We start from the raw sequence: 14,037 nt of genomic DNA on the forward strand, positions 1-14,037 counted from the left end.
GTATGTCACCAGGGAAGACGGATACGAGGCATCTATGTCTCTGCAAGTGGAAGTATCTGGTATCAGCCACATCTACCAAGTCTGGAGCTTGGGAGAGAGATTTGTGCTAGAGTTAAAAAGTGTTCAGAGAGAGCAGAGGGGGTGTGTCCAGAGCTGAGTCCAGTCTGTGACACACAGCCACAGAGCATACATAAAGAAAGAGGGACAGAGCAAGTCCAAAGACATAGCAGCAGGAGAGGAGGGAGAGAGAGGGAGGGAGGGAGAGGTGGGGGTCGGGGAGTCTGGCCAACAGAAACAGACCTCAGTAGAGTAATTACTCTGGCTTTTTCTGGGTGTTGAAGAAAAGTATTTTTAAAACTGACTGCATTTAGACAATTTCAGAGAAAGTGAGAAAGCACTTGGCCAGAGGTCGTCCCACTGTTGGCTCAGACCCAGCAGTACATACAAGCCTTGCACATAGCAGCTTTCTGAACTGTGCGTGGACATTAACCCCAGATAGGATGAACCAAAGCTCCAGAAATTCTGTGCTTTAGACATTTCTGTTGCAGGTATGCGGGCCTTGTGCCTTAGTCTTGTTCTTTTGTCTAAAATAACTTCAATGAACAAACAAATAAACGCACTGATTACAGCAGATATCACACAGTGTAAAATTTAATGCAAATGTACCATGCTAAATCATTATGGCCCTCTAAGGACGTGAGCTGGCGAGATGGCCCAGCATCTGCAAAGATGCTGCTCTTGCAGAGGACTTGGGTTCAGTTCGCAGTACCCACACTGGGCAGCCCACAACTACCTGCAACTCTAGCTTCACGGAATCTGACACCCTCTTCTGGCCTCCAGGGGCATCTGCATACATGTGGATACACAGAGACGCAGGCACACACATACACACAAACAAAATTTTAAAAGAAAGCAGGTCTTAAAAGTGCATATAGACAAGGGTCCAAGTCTTACATGAGAAAATGTGACAGGCGTATCTAGAAAGACCAGAGGGCCGGTCGGTCAGTACTTCTGGTTCTGTGGATGGGTGGGTTTCCCACTGGACACTTACAATTCGTGTCTAATAATGTGTTGGCTTCCCAGATCATTAGATGATGGGCAGAGAGAGAGCTGGCTCTGCATGGGGAGACCTCTGGTCCTCCTCTGTGATAGTCTCATGCTGTAAATGAACAAACTGTGCATTCGGGGTACAGATATCCCCAAAGGGACAGTTCTATTCTTGGCACCCCAACAAAGGTTGAGCTCTTGGGTCCAAGATTAGAGCTTCTTGTGAGTGGTCCTACCTTTCTAGTGTGAGTGATCTCAGCCCTGCCTATTTTTTTTTAATTGGATAGTTTATTTACATTTCAAATGTTAAACCCTTTCCAGGTTCTCCCCCCAAGCCTCCTTTCCTATCCCCCTCTTTCTTCTATGAGAGTGCTCCCACCACCCACCCACCCACCCACCCACTCCTGCCTCCCCACCCTGGCATTCCCCTACACTGGGGCATCGAGCCTTCACAGGATCAAGGGCCTTTCCTCCCATTGATGCCTGACAAGGCCATCCTCTGCTACATATGTGGCTGGAGCCATGGGTCCCTCCATGTGTACTCTTTGGTTGGTGGTTTAGTTCCTGGGAGCTTGGGGAGGAGGGGTCTGGTTGGGTGATATTGTTGTTTTTCCTATGGGGTTGCAAACCCCTTCAGCTCCTTGGGTCCTTTTTCTAACTCCTCCATTGGGGACCCTGTGTTCAGTCCAATGGTTGGCTGCGAGCATCCACCTCTGTACTTGTCAGGTTGTGGCAGAGACTTTCAGGAGACAGCTATATCAGGCTCCTATCAGCAAGCACTTCCCGGCATCCACAATAGTGTCAGCCCTGCCTCTTCTTATTGGGTGTTCAGCTACATCCCTGACTCCAGGAGCTGCCCAGAGACTCAGAGTGTCAGACACCTAAAACACAAGACCTTCAGGGACAAGGCTCAGTAAAACTTCAATGGGTCAGTTTGCTTCTACTCAGGGTACAGATTCCTGGCTCTGATCCTAGCTAAGGTCCACTAAGCCTATCTGACTGTGGGGCAAAGATGAATGGGGTCATTGCTGGGACCACAACAATGGTCCCAGGGATCTGTGGGAGTGTCTGCAGCCTCCTCTGTGAAGCACCATGACGATCCATCCCCATAGGTATGGGAACACTTCCAAGTAGCATGTGAGCGTGTGAGCATGCTCTTTATCTCCATGGAGACGAGTCCGCAGACCATCTAGCTCTTCCACTGTGGCTTCACGATGGTGCCAGGGCATCTACAGTTCTCCTTTCCATTCATACTAGCTGAAGCGCTACTCAGAGTCCAACTTCTGTGCTCTAACGCCACCCCTGGGTGTTTGAGAAGGACTCAGCTTCTCTGTGGGCTCTGCCTCTGACTTCATATGTGTCTGCCGCTATTCCCTTCTATGGTCCCAGCAAAGGGAAGCTGTTGCTCAGGAGAGAGCCCACAGTGAGGTCTTCTGCTGTGGCATCTGTAACACTTTTGATTTAAGACAATCAAGAAGCCTGCCCTGCTCACCAAACACCTGTTAATGCTCTTTATGACACCACGCCACCTGGTAAACTATACACAGCTGAGCAAAAGACAAGGCTACCGTGTTGGTGATGGGGAGTGGGGTGGTTTGAATATGCTTGGCCCGGGGAGTGGCACACATATCTGGAGGTCTGACCTTGTTGGAATAGGTGTGGCCTTGTTGGAGGAAGTATGTCACTGTGGGCACGGGCTTTAAGACCCCTGTCCTAGCTGCCTAGAAGCCAGTCTTCTCCTGTTTGTCTTCGGAACAAAATGTAGAACTCTAAGCTCCCCCAGTGCCATGCTTGCCTGGATGCTGCCATGCTCCCACCATGATGATAATAGACTGAATCTCTGAACCTGTAAGTCAGCCCCAATTCAATGTTGTCCTTTTTAAGACTTTCCTTGGTCATGGTGTCTGTTCACAGCAGTGAAACCCTAAGACAGAGAGACAACTGGTTAGGGGTAACTGCTGAATAGCTCTGTGGAGTCCCCATCTAAAAATGGCCCCTGATGTCTATAGGGGTTCCTCTTGGTTCAATTGTTCTGGGTTTTCCCGAGGCCTCTGCTCCTTGGCTTCTGACTGCACGTACAGCATCCTTACACACCACCCCACGCTTGCCTGCCTGCTTCCTCTCCCCTTACTTCCCATCTCACATCCAGCTCTTTGCCCTGCCTCCCTCTCCTGAGTGTCTGACTTTCCAGGCACCAGCATGTATCATACTCCTGGCTCTGTGAAGCTCATCCTGTTTTTGGGACCTCACATCAGTTTGACGCTGCCACAGGCCAGGGTCCAGGTGGACATCTGTATTTTATAGACTCAGGCCAGCAATTAGTACACATTAAACATACAGAAACTTTACCTTATTTTTTTTTTAAAGCCAAGGTACCCAGGCCTTTGATTCTGCCATGTAACCTATAAAAGCTCCATATTCATGACTATCCTGGGATACAGGAGGCCCAGAGGCTGCAGGTTCAACGCCTGTGGATTTAAAGCCTTAAGCTTACATGTGGGAAATGTTAAAATCTAGGCGTCAGAGGAATGATCCCCTTTGTGCCCCGGTAGATCCGCCTCTGATAAATTTCTGGGCTCCACCCAGGCCTCCCCACACCTCAACTATTACCTTGGTCTTCTACAGTATATCCTTGCTCAGTGACCAGGGTCCCACCTCCAGCTCTATCCTACAGTTTGCTTTGCAGTGTCTACACAGGGCACACTTTGAAACGCACATGAGGTCACTGATCATTTGTCCTCAAGGTACGATGGAACCTCCCCAGCCTGCCTCCTCCCTGCCCTGTTTCAGCCAGTTGTGCCTTGAGCCTCTGGTTCCTTGCTCTGCCTGTTTGCCTGTCTCAGGTCTTCCTTCACAGCCTGACCTAGCTTTTAGTGGAGTCTTTGAAATCACCTGCCTCCCTTTGTCTTCTAACCAGGACCTGCCCCTTGGATGGATGCCTGTTCTTAAGTGCTGAATGTCTTTCTCATATGCTCCCACATGGCCTGTGTGTTCCAGAGTGGCGTTTACGTCCTGTGTCTGCAGCCCTACCTGTAAGCTCACAGGGTGAGACCCTCATTCACCAACTGTCTCCCCGTATCCACTTAGCATAGGTGCACAACTGACAGTCTACGGTTCATAACTGGGTGAGTATACACGGTGCTCACTGGCTGTGCTCATAGTCCTAAGGGGTCCTTAGCCCTGGTACCCATTGCCTGTCTCGGTGTGCACGGATCCAGGGGCATGTATACCAGTGGCTTTTTATTCTGCTACAAAGTGACCAGAGATGGGAAGACGCATCATGTTTCATTCAATTCCTTGGTGAAAAATCAACCCATAAATCAGGCAGGGTAGGAGGTAAGGTTTCCCTAACATAAATCCTTAGGAAACTGGTCACCTTTACCATAAGACAAAGGTCACATCTCTCTGCTAAATACGCTGTGAGTTTAACTCCACAAAGGCAAGATTATGCTCCAATACTATAGCAGCTTTGCCAACTTGTCGTGGGAAGGCATGTAACACAAGCCATCCTAAGAGTGTTTGGTGCTTGGAAAGAAGTCCCAATTTCAATTGTGACAACACCAAATATTCACCTGTGGGAAGGTTCTAGTTTCCTAACATTATGCTCCCCCTCTCCCTGGTGTATTGGTTTTTTTTCTACTCTTCGATTTTATTTTATTTTATTTTTTTTTGAGACAAGGTCTCTCTATTTAGCCTTGACTGTCCTGGACCTCACTCTGTAGACCAGGCTGGCTTTTTAACTCACAGAGATTGACCTGCCTCTGCCTTGCGAGTGCTGGGATAAAAGGCATGCGTCACCATGGCCCACTCTTCCCAGTATTTCTGAGTGACATAAAGGGACAAGAAAAGATAATTGGGAATTGCAGGACGCATCGACAGCGCTGGCACTAGCCCTTGGCTATGGTGGTCCATTGATCCTGATCAGAGCCAATGCCGCACAAGGCACAAGGCAGCCGCACATACTGTCTTCTCTCTTGTAATGAAGGCTTAATCCAAGCCACTGACACCAGGATCTGCCCACCCCAGGGACACTGCAGGAGAGACTGAGACCAGCCTCCCACCCTCAAGAAGCTGCGTGCTCCTCTTCTGTGCTTAGGTTGAAATGGGAAAGGAAGAAAGGAAAAAAATAATGAACTTAAGGTATTTTTAAATGATATTTTCTTTACTTTATTTATTTATTTATGGTGGCGGGTGTATTCACACCACAGTGTATGTGTGGAAGGCAGACCCTGGTCCCCCTCAAGAAAGATCAGACTCTGGTTAGGGCTCTGAAAGTGGATATGGACCTTCTGGACCAGCAGACTTCAGCCATGAGAAGGGGCTTTTCCTAAGCTTAGCATCAGGGGCTTTTGTGGGTTCCTCAGTGAATGAGAATGAGTGTAACATGAGCTGCAGGTGGAGACAGCAGGATAAGGAGTCATACATGCTCACCAGCCTTCAAGAGGTCTGACAGGCTCTGGCCATCATCTACCAAAACCCAGCCAGCATCTACCAAAGCCCAGCCAGCATCTACCAAAGCCCAGCCAGCATCTACCAAAGCCCAGCCAGCATCTACCAAAGCCCAGCCAGCATCTACCAAAGCCCAGCCAGCATCTACCAAAGCTCAGCCAGCATCTACCAAAGCCCAGCCAGCATCTACCAAAACCCAGCCAGCATCTACCAAAGCCCAGCCAGCATCTACCAAAGCCCAGCCAGCATCTACCAAAGCCCAGCCAGCATCTACCAAAGCCCAGCCAGCATCTACCAAAGCCCAGCCATCATCTACCAAAGCCCAGCCAGCATCTACCGAAACCCAGCCAGCATCTACCAAAGCCCAGCCAGCATCTACCAAAACCCAGCCAGCTTATGCAAGGATGTAAATAAATGCAACTTGCTAGCTCTCCTTGCAAGATGGTAATGAATCTGGCAGTAGGCCAGTGACAGTGGTCAGTGTCTTAACGTTTCATAAAGTCTATTACTTGTCTGTGAGGGACAAGGAGCACACAGGGACCAACCCCTGAGGTAATCGGCCACACATAATTACAGGCCAGCCATCCAAGGGCACAGGCCTTGTCTTCCTACAGACGATCTCTGTGGAGGCTCATCATGTCTTTATCCAGAAAAGACAATAATTACATCCCCACAGGTCTGGAATGGGATTTTTAAAATAAACATCCTTCCCTCCCTTAAAACAGACTCACTCTGTTTCACTTAGTTCTCAATTGGAAATACTTTCAACCTTTTAGAAAACAGAATTTAGCTTATTCCAATGAGCCAAACTGTTTTCATGCCTTGTCACTTTTTTAAAGCTTGTAAGTATGTATTAGGCTTTCAGAATTAAGGGACATGATGCTCATTATCTAATTGTCCAGCATTTCTCAGCTCAGCACTGCCGGAGTCCACCCACAGTGTGTCGGGGGTGTGAAATATTGAATGGCCATGAGCCAACAGAACACAGCTGGATCCATGAAAATCTTAGAAGAAATTTCAGGACTGGCAAGTTATATGCCTTTTTAAAAATGTATGCGTGTGTGTGTGTGTGTGAGTGTGTGTGCATGTGCATGTGTGTGTGTGTGTGTATACAGAACAACAACCTGCTCTATTGTTTTGCTAAATGAACACAACATCAAAATGCCTCATCTCTCTCTCTCTCTCTCTCTCTCTCTCTCTCTCTCTCTGTCTGTCTCTCTCTCTCTCTCTCTCTCTCCCTGTAGACTGGGCCTTCAGCTCATCAGAGAAGCATCTTTGTGGGGCAGAGGGAAGTTAACACAGAGAGTTACTCCTCATTAAAGTGCAAAGAGTAAGTGACCATGGTGGAGTGCTCTGCTGTGAACGAGACCTCTATATCACACCCGCTATCCCCAAGGTGCAAGGGACATCATAGAAGAGAAAGTGGAGCGATTGTATGAGCCAGAGGTTGGGAGAACTGCAGTGAACCACTGTCAGTCAACACTCATGCGTGGTGCAGGAAGGGCAGATGAGCCCCGAGGCCTGGATGAGTACCTGTTGACAGCTGATGTCTGCTAGAGAGAGTAGTCTTTAGTGGTGTGGCCTCTTGTAGCCTGAAAATGCTACAGCGGTTGGGCCCCCATCCTTGTGTCTATGGGCAACATGCACTTGCTCCAGTGGGTTACAAAGAAGAAGGTATGAAGTCAGGATGAGCTGGAGAGAAGGGGGAGCGAGTGAAATCAAAGCACACGGTGTACATGCTTGAAATTCCGGAGGAGTAAATACTATAATTTATAACTCGGGATGCTGGAGCTTTCTTCTGTGTTCCTCCTATTGTCAGCTTCTCTGCGTGTCACAGCTGTAGCATTAAAGACTGCCCCTCAGGCGGTGACAGAAGGCTCTCTTCAGAACTTTATGTTTGGTTGTTTGTATATCCATCTTTGCGCTTGATGTCTAGACCCCACTCTCCTCCAAGTCATGAGATGATAGTTTATACATTGTCTGCTTCCTAAAATTTGGGGTTTATTTATCTATTTATTTTTAATTTTTTGGTTTTTCCCTGGAACTCAGAAATCTGCCTGCCTCTGCCTCCCGAGTGCTAGGATTAAAGGCGTGCGCCACCACGCCCTGATGGGTTGATTTTTTTGAAGCCTAATATGATTCATTTCTGCTCATGCTACACAAACAGCTGCTAACTGGCAAGTACACTTCATACAAATAAATCTCAACGTAAGTCACCTCTTATCAACATCTTTGATTTTTTGTATTGTTGACTTGAATGATTAAAATAAAGGAGGGAGGGAGGTTGTTTTTCACTAGCGTCATCTTATATCAAACTACGCTTACATTTTCTAATAATGGTTGCTTCCTGTATTTCATACAGTGTTACTTAATGCATGCATGTGGATGACAATTTTCAACCATACTCTTTACCACCAGATAATTACTGTCTATCTACGGAGTGTTTAACAGACACAATGCATCTGTCTTGGGTTCTTTATGTTCTGCTCTTAAAACACTGTCTCTGAGGACTGACTCTTACTTTGATGCATCTAGGGTACACAGACATGCTCAGCAAATGTTGGTGATGCAAACTTCTGGAGGCACATGGTAAATCCCTGTGTGCTTAGGTTCCCAGGAGCCAACAGAAGCCATCTCTCGCCATTCTCCTTGCAGAATACAATTTCTGCCAAAATTACCAGCTCCCTTCCCAGACTCAAATATCTAAGAAGTAATTGCGGGTCTAGTGTTGGTGGTTAGCACACAGCTAGGGTAGCACCAGTCTCAGCAAGCATCACAGAGGAAGCAAACAGAGGGGGTGCTGTGGGACAGGGGGACCACATGGTAAGTGAGGCATGGTTTATATGGACTTCAACGGGGGTGGGAAAGTACTGCTCCAGACAGCACCAACAGGAGACTGAGTCCCTGCAGAGGACACTGTTGGCAGGCAGATCAGAAATGACAGAGGGAACAGAAGACAATGGCCTGGGGTTTGCCTTGGTTGAAGGAGGCTAGCAATGTCTGGTGTTTCCGGGGCCTGGTACAGCTCTGGGGCTTTGGGCATTCCCTCTTTTGCTCTTTCAGACCATGCAGTTTTACAGCACTGTAGGTACAAAGAAGGTCCTTTAGCCAGGGAACACAGTGGGTCAAGGACCAGGCAGCTATGGCTCCAGAGGGTCATTCTTAGCTTATAGCTGAGACGCCTCCATCTAGGCAATAGTTTACAGATGCGTATGAATCTCCATCTTCATGGTTGGAAAAATATCAATTCATCCCTAGTGTGTGACTAATATCAAGGGAGCACCTTCTCTTTTTTTTTTGATTTTTAATATTTTTATTACATATTTTCCTCAATTACATTTCCAATGCTATCCCAAAAGTCCCCCATAGCGCCCCCCACTTCCCTACCCACCCATTCCCATTCTTTTGGCCCTGGCATTCCCCTATATTGGGGCATATAAAGTTTGCAAGTCCAATGGGCCTCTCTTTCCATTGATGGCCGACTAGGCCATCTTTCGATACATATGCAGCTAGAGACAAGAGCTCCGGGGTTCTGGTTAGTACATCATGTTGTTCCAACAATAGGGTTGCAGATCCCTTTAGCTCCTTGGGTACTTTCTCTAGCTTCTCCATTGGGAGCCCTGTGATCCATCCAATAGCTGACTGTGAACATCCACTCCTGTGTTTGCTAGGCCCCGGCATCGTCTCACAAGAGACAGCTATATTTGGGTCCTTTCAGCAAAATCTTGCTAGTGTATGCAATGGTGTCAGCGTTTAGAAGCTGATTATGGGATGGATCCCTGGATAAGGCAGTCTTTAGAAGGTCCATCCTTTCATCACAGCTACGAACTTTGTCTCTGTAACTCCTTCCCTGGGTGTTTTGTTCCCAATTCTAAGAAGGTGCACAGTGTCCACACTTTGGTCTTCATTCTTCTTGAGTTTCATGCGTTTATCAAATTGTATCTTATATCTTGGGTATCCTAAGTTTTGGGCTAATATCCACTTATCAGTGAATACATATTGTGTGAGTTCTTTTGTGATTGTGTTATTTCACTCAAGATGATGCCCTCCAGGTCCATCCATTTGGCTAGGAATTTCATAAATTCATTCTTTTTAATAGCTGAGTAGTACTCCATTGTGTAAATGTACCATAATTTCTGTATCCATTCCTCTGTTGAGGGACATCTGGGTTCTTTCCAGCTTCTGGCTATTATAAATAGGGCTGCTATGAACATAGTGGAGCATGTGTCCTTTTTACCGGTTGGGACATCTTCTGGATATATGCCCAGGAGCTCTCATTAGCAATTTATCATATGTTAAAAATACCCAATTCTGGTTGCTCTTCCAGAAGACAGGGATTGATTCCCAGCACCCACATGGTGGCTCACAACCATCTGTAACCCCAGCTCCGGGTTCAATGCTGGTACCAGAGACAGAACTGGGACCCAGGTGTGCAGGATACATGCAGGCAAGACATCCATATACATAAGACAATATCAAAATGAAAAAATCTAATTCTGAGAACAGCACAGCAGTCATCGTGGTAAAAGCTGCTGGCTCTTCTAACAGCTTGGGCTGCCAGTCAGGGAAAGGTAGAGAACAGGTTCTGGGGCAGGGGTGTAGGCTGCTCAGGGTCACTTGGAGAACACCTGATGTGTTTTTGTTTTGTTTATTAGCTCCTTTTATCATCCCCACCCTAACGGTTGGAGAAGTGTGAGGTCCTAAGAGAGCAGGGACAGGTCTAGACCTTGGATACTAGTTGCTTAAAAGTATTTTGTGGGACTGATAGATAGATGATTCAGTGAGTTTGATACAAGGCTTTATGAACTGAGTTCAATCCGTAGAACACAAATGGAGGAGGGAAGAGAGAAGACTCCTGCAAGGTATCCCATGACTTCTGTACACAGGCTATGGCACTCTCCCCAACGCAAATAAATGTCAAAATATTTGGAAGTGCCAAGATTGCCTGGATGAACAGACAGCCTCAAACTGTCTATTCCAGATGTACCTAAGTGATTGATGGTAACACCCAGGGAACTAGTTAGAGGAGGAGGATGCAGGGAAAGAGACAGACATGCAGACATGCAGCTAAACAACAACCATGTGAGAGAGACAGAGAAAATATTAATGTGCTCTCTTTCATTATTGAAGGTTGTCAAAATCCTACCAGTAAAGCAAGGTACTGTCTATCTGCCAGAATGAACTTTGTTCATGTGTGTGTGTTGTGTGTGTGTGTGTTGTGTGTGTATCTTTTTGTATGGATATATGCACTGGTGTATACATAGGTGTTGAGGCCACCAGTCAGTATCTGTAGTCTTGTTAAGCTACTCATACCTTAGTTTTGGAGACAAGTTCATTCACTGAACACGAGGCTCACAAATTCTGCTGAATCAGCTGGCTGGCCAGGAAGCTGCAGGCTCTGCCTGCCTCTGCTTCTCCAGCACTGGGGTTAGAGACATGCGCTGTTGTAACTGGCTTTGTACACGGGTGCTTGGGATCTGAACTTAGGTCCTCACACTTGTAGCTCAAACACATCACTGACTTTAGCCGTCTCCCTAGGCTCCAAATCTTGTCTAAATCAGACAGCTGGGTGCAGCACTGCTGATGTGGGGTGGGGATGTTAGTGGCGATACTGACAGACCCTTTGTGTGTGCAATGTCTAACTGGGGCACTTTAGTGGGCACAACCTCGTTTAATCCTTAGACAAATTTATAAGCTAGATTAGGTTCACCTTGTTTTATAGACTTGGAAACAGCAGGGAGTAATGAAAAACTTTCTCAGCTTCCAGGCTGAGATAAAACCAGAGCACAGCCCTGGGTCTGTGTGTTGAAAGCCAGGTCCCAGCCCTTAGGTTCTACCTATTGTTTCTGTGGTTTTGCCAGCACTTAACCCTCAAGAAAGCTCTTCCCCCATCCTTCAACTAAGAATGCAAAGCTCTTATTACTTGGCTCTCATCTAAAGTTTATTTAACAAAGAAAAGAATTTTCCAAGTTAACCTAGAAATCTACATTTCTGTTTCCTCTGCTATAACTCAAGAGGGCAATTATCCACCATACTTGGAAGTGATGACCCAAAGCCACTCCTGCAAGGGAAGGGAAGCCCATATTCTAACCTGGACTTCCAACACACCACTGTCTTCTTCACTTCCTGTAAAAATAGAGCTGTTTTGGAAAACAACAACAACAACAACAACAAAAAACCTTTTATCTAAAAATACACCAGCAGCAATCTTGCAATTATGCTCCTCTGTGGGAAACTTCTGCCTGCTGCCATTCTATTTCCTGAATGCAGAGGTCTAATCTGTGGCCTGTCACACCAAAGGCTGGTGTTGTGCAATTAACCGGAAAAACCCAAGGCTATGTAGGCTTAGATAACACTTTATGTGTGTGTCTGTGTGTGTCTATATATGTGTGTATGTGTATCTGTGTATGTGAGTCTGTCTCTGTGCATATGTCTGCCCCTCTGTCTCTGTCTCCCTCTCTCTGTCTCTCTGTGTGCATCTGTCTGTCTGCCTGCCTCTCTCCGTGTGTCTGTCTGTGTATGTGTGTGTCTGCATGTAGTGTAATTAACAGCTTTACTTTAACCTGACTGCCTCTTACCTCACCTGTCAGAGACCTGGTTGAGATCAGCCCCAGCCCTCTGGACCAAACCTCACAGGCCCTGTCCTCTCAGGCCGGGCTTCCTCTTCCTGCCCCCTGTCCCCAGGCCTTGTCACCTTCTCTCTTTTCCATTTGGTGTCTCTGGTTTGTGGAACACTGCCAAGCTTGCATGTGAGCTGTTGCTGTGACCAAGTCCTTAGAAAGATGACTCCTGTCATCGTGAGCTGGTGGCTCTCACTTTCACAATCAGTAGAGCCCACCAGAGGAGACACTGTCTCAAACTGTTTTACTATGGCAAAAACATGCTACCAACTGTGAAAATTCACATGTAATTTTGGCAAGGAGATTTACACCTTGTTTGTCTGGATTCTTTAAGAGACACGTGTGCCTGTGGGCAATGTGGGACAGTATTGGGGCTATATGAATCTGTAGGAAGTAACAAGACTCTAACAGGAATTTTCATACCATAACCAACTATGAGATGGTTCCTTTTTGAGCATGATTACAGCTCTAGCCCCGAGACAGGAAACAGGATTGAGACTAATGGGTAGAAATGAGCAAGTGGAGACCAAAGGTGGCTAGAAATGGGTACAGATTTCACAAATGGTAAGGAAGGAAAGATTTTAGATCTGTAGACAATATTCTTATTTAATCAAAATGCACCCTAAGATAATGCGCCCACCCCCACCCCCAGCACACACAGGAGAGAACATGAACAATAACCAGGGTGCTGACACGACAGTCTAGATCTAGATTCTGTACCAGACCCAGGGGTCGACATGAAAACCTAAGAAAAGGTCCTGAGGCTGCTCACCAGCCCCTCAGGCTGTTCCCTGGATGACACCGAAGCTACCGTGCTGCCTAGCCCCAAATGTCTGCAAGGTTTGTTATAGCCACTGGGATAGGTATTGCCACAAAGGGTACCCAATCACACCTAAGCCTGTCATACGGTCTTATAGGGACCCCATGTGCCCTGCATGCAGGGCAGGGTCTGATTCTGTTTTCCTAATTGAGAGCATGGCATTGTATCAAGTACTTGCCTAGACAAAGCCACTCAAAAACATCTAGGTACTAACAGCAGCAGCAGTAACAACAACAACAGTAACAGCAGCAGCAGCAGCAACAACAACAGTAACAGCAGCAGCAGCAACAGCAACAACAACAGTAACAGCAGCAGCAGCAGCAGCAGCAACAGCAACAACAACAGTAACAGCAGCAGCAGTAGCAGTAGCAGCAGCAGCAGCAGCAGCAGCAGCAGCAGCAGCAGCAGCAGCAGCAGCAGCTAATGTTTCCTGGGATTACTCTGACTAATTTGTGCCCGTCTGTTTGTGTCATCTTTCAACTGTCCACTACAAAGATGAAGAAAGCACAGCAAGGTCTAAGTAGCTTGTTTAAGTCATACAGGGAACATTTGGAGCCTGGCCACCCATGCCACACCCCTGGCTCCTTACTACATGGGAAGGGAGAAGAAAAGCCCAAGTTTCACCACAGTGGATCACAAACTAACAGAAATTTAAGTTAATAGAAACCAAGACAAATACAGACAGAGAAAACCTGGCCGTGGTATCCAACTGCAGATTATTAACGTTAGGATAAAGTGAATTTAAGATTAATATGATTTCTTGGTGTGGCAAGAGTTACATTGTAAAATTTATTTTTTTTCCTCAGGTAGAATTGAGACTAGAAAATTCTGAGACTGAAAGAGAGTGGTGGAAATCAATAATGTGTTTCTGATGGAGATGTGGTTCTGAGGGTGCCTGTCTCCTTCCAGGCACGAGGGAAGGGGCAATGTTTATTCTCACGTCTGTGGAGGCCAGCTATAGGAACTGCGGTCTTCTGCAGTGTGGCCAAGCCTTACTCTGTCCCTGCTGTCACTCTCTTCTCTGAGGTTCTATCTTTAGGATAGAGGATGGCTGTGGATACCAGCTCTCAGTCTAAAGGAAGAGGAAGCCCTGCCACACAC

At 46.8% G+C, this 14,037-nt stretch overlaps 1 protein-coding gene across 2 annotated transcripts in view; it reads right to left on the bottom strand.

The window, feature by feature from the left end:
- Zdhhc14 (zDHHC palmitoyltransferase 14) overlaps positions 1 to 14,037 on the bottom strand; it is a 262,492-nt gene that overhangs the window by 54,845 nt on the left and 193,610 nt on the right. The window lies entirely within an intron of this gene.

The sequence above is a fragment of the Mus caroli genome, unplaced genomic scaffold (assembly GCF_978045245.1).
Source record: "Mus caroli unplaced genomic scaffold, Mus_caroli_1 scaffold_18, whole genome shotgun sequence".
Classification (NCBI taxonomy): domain Eukaryota; kingdom Metazoa; phylum Chordata; class Mammalia; order Rodentia; family Muridae; genus Mus; species Mus caroli.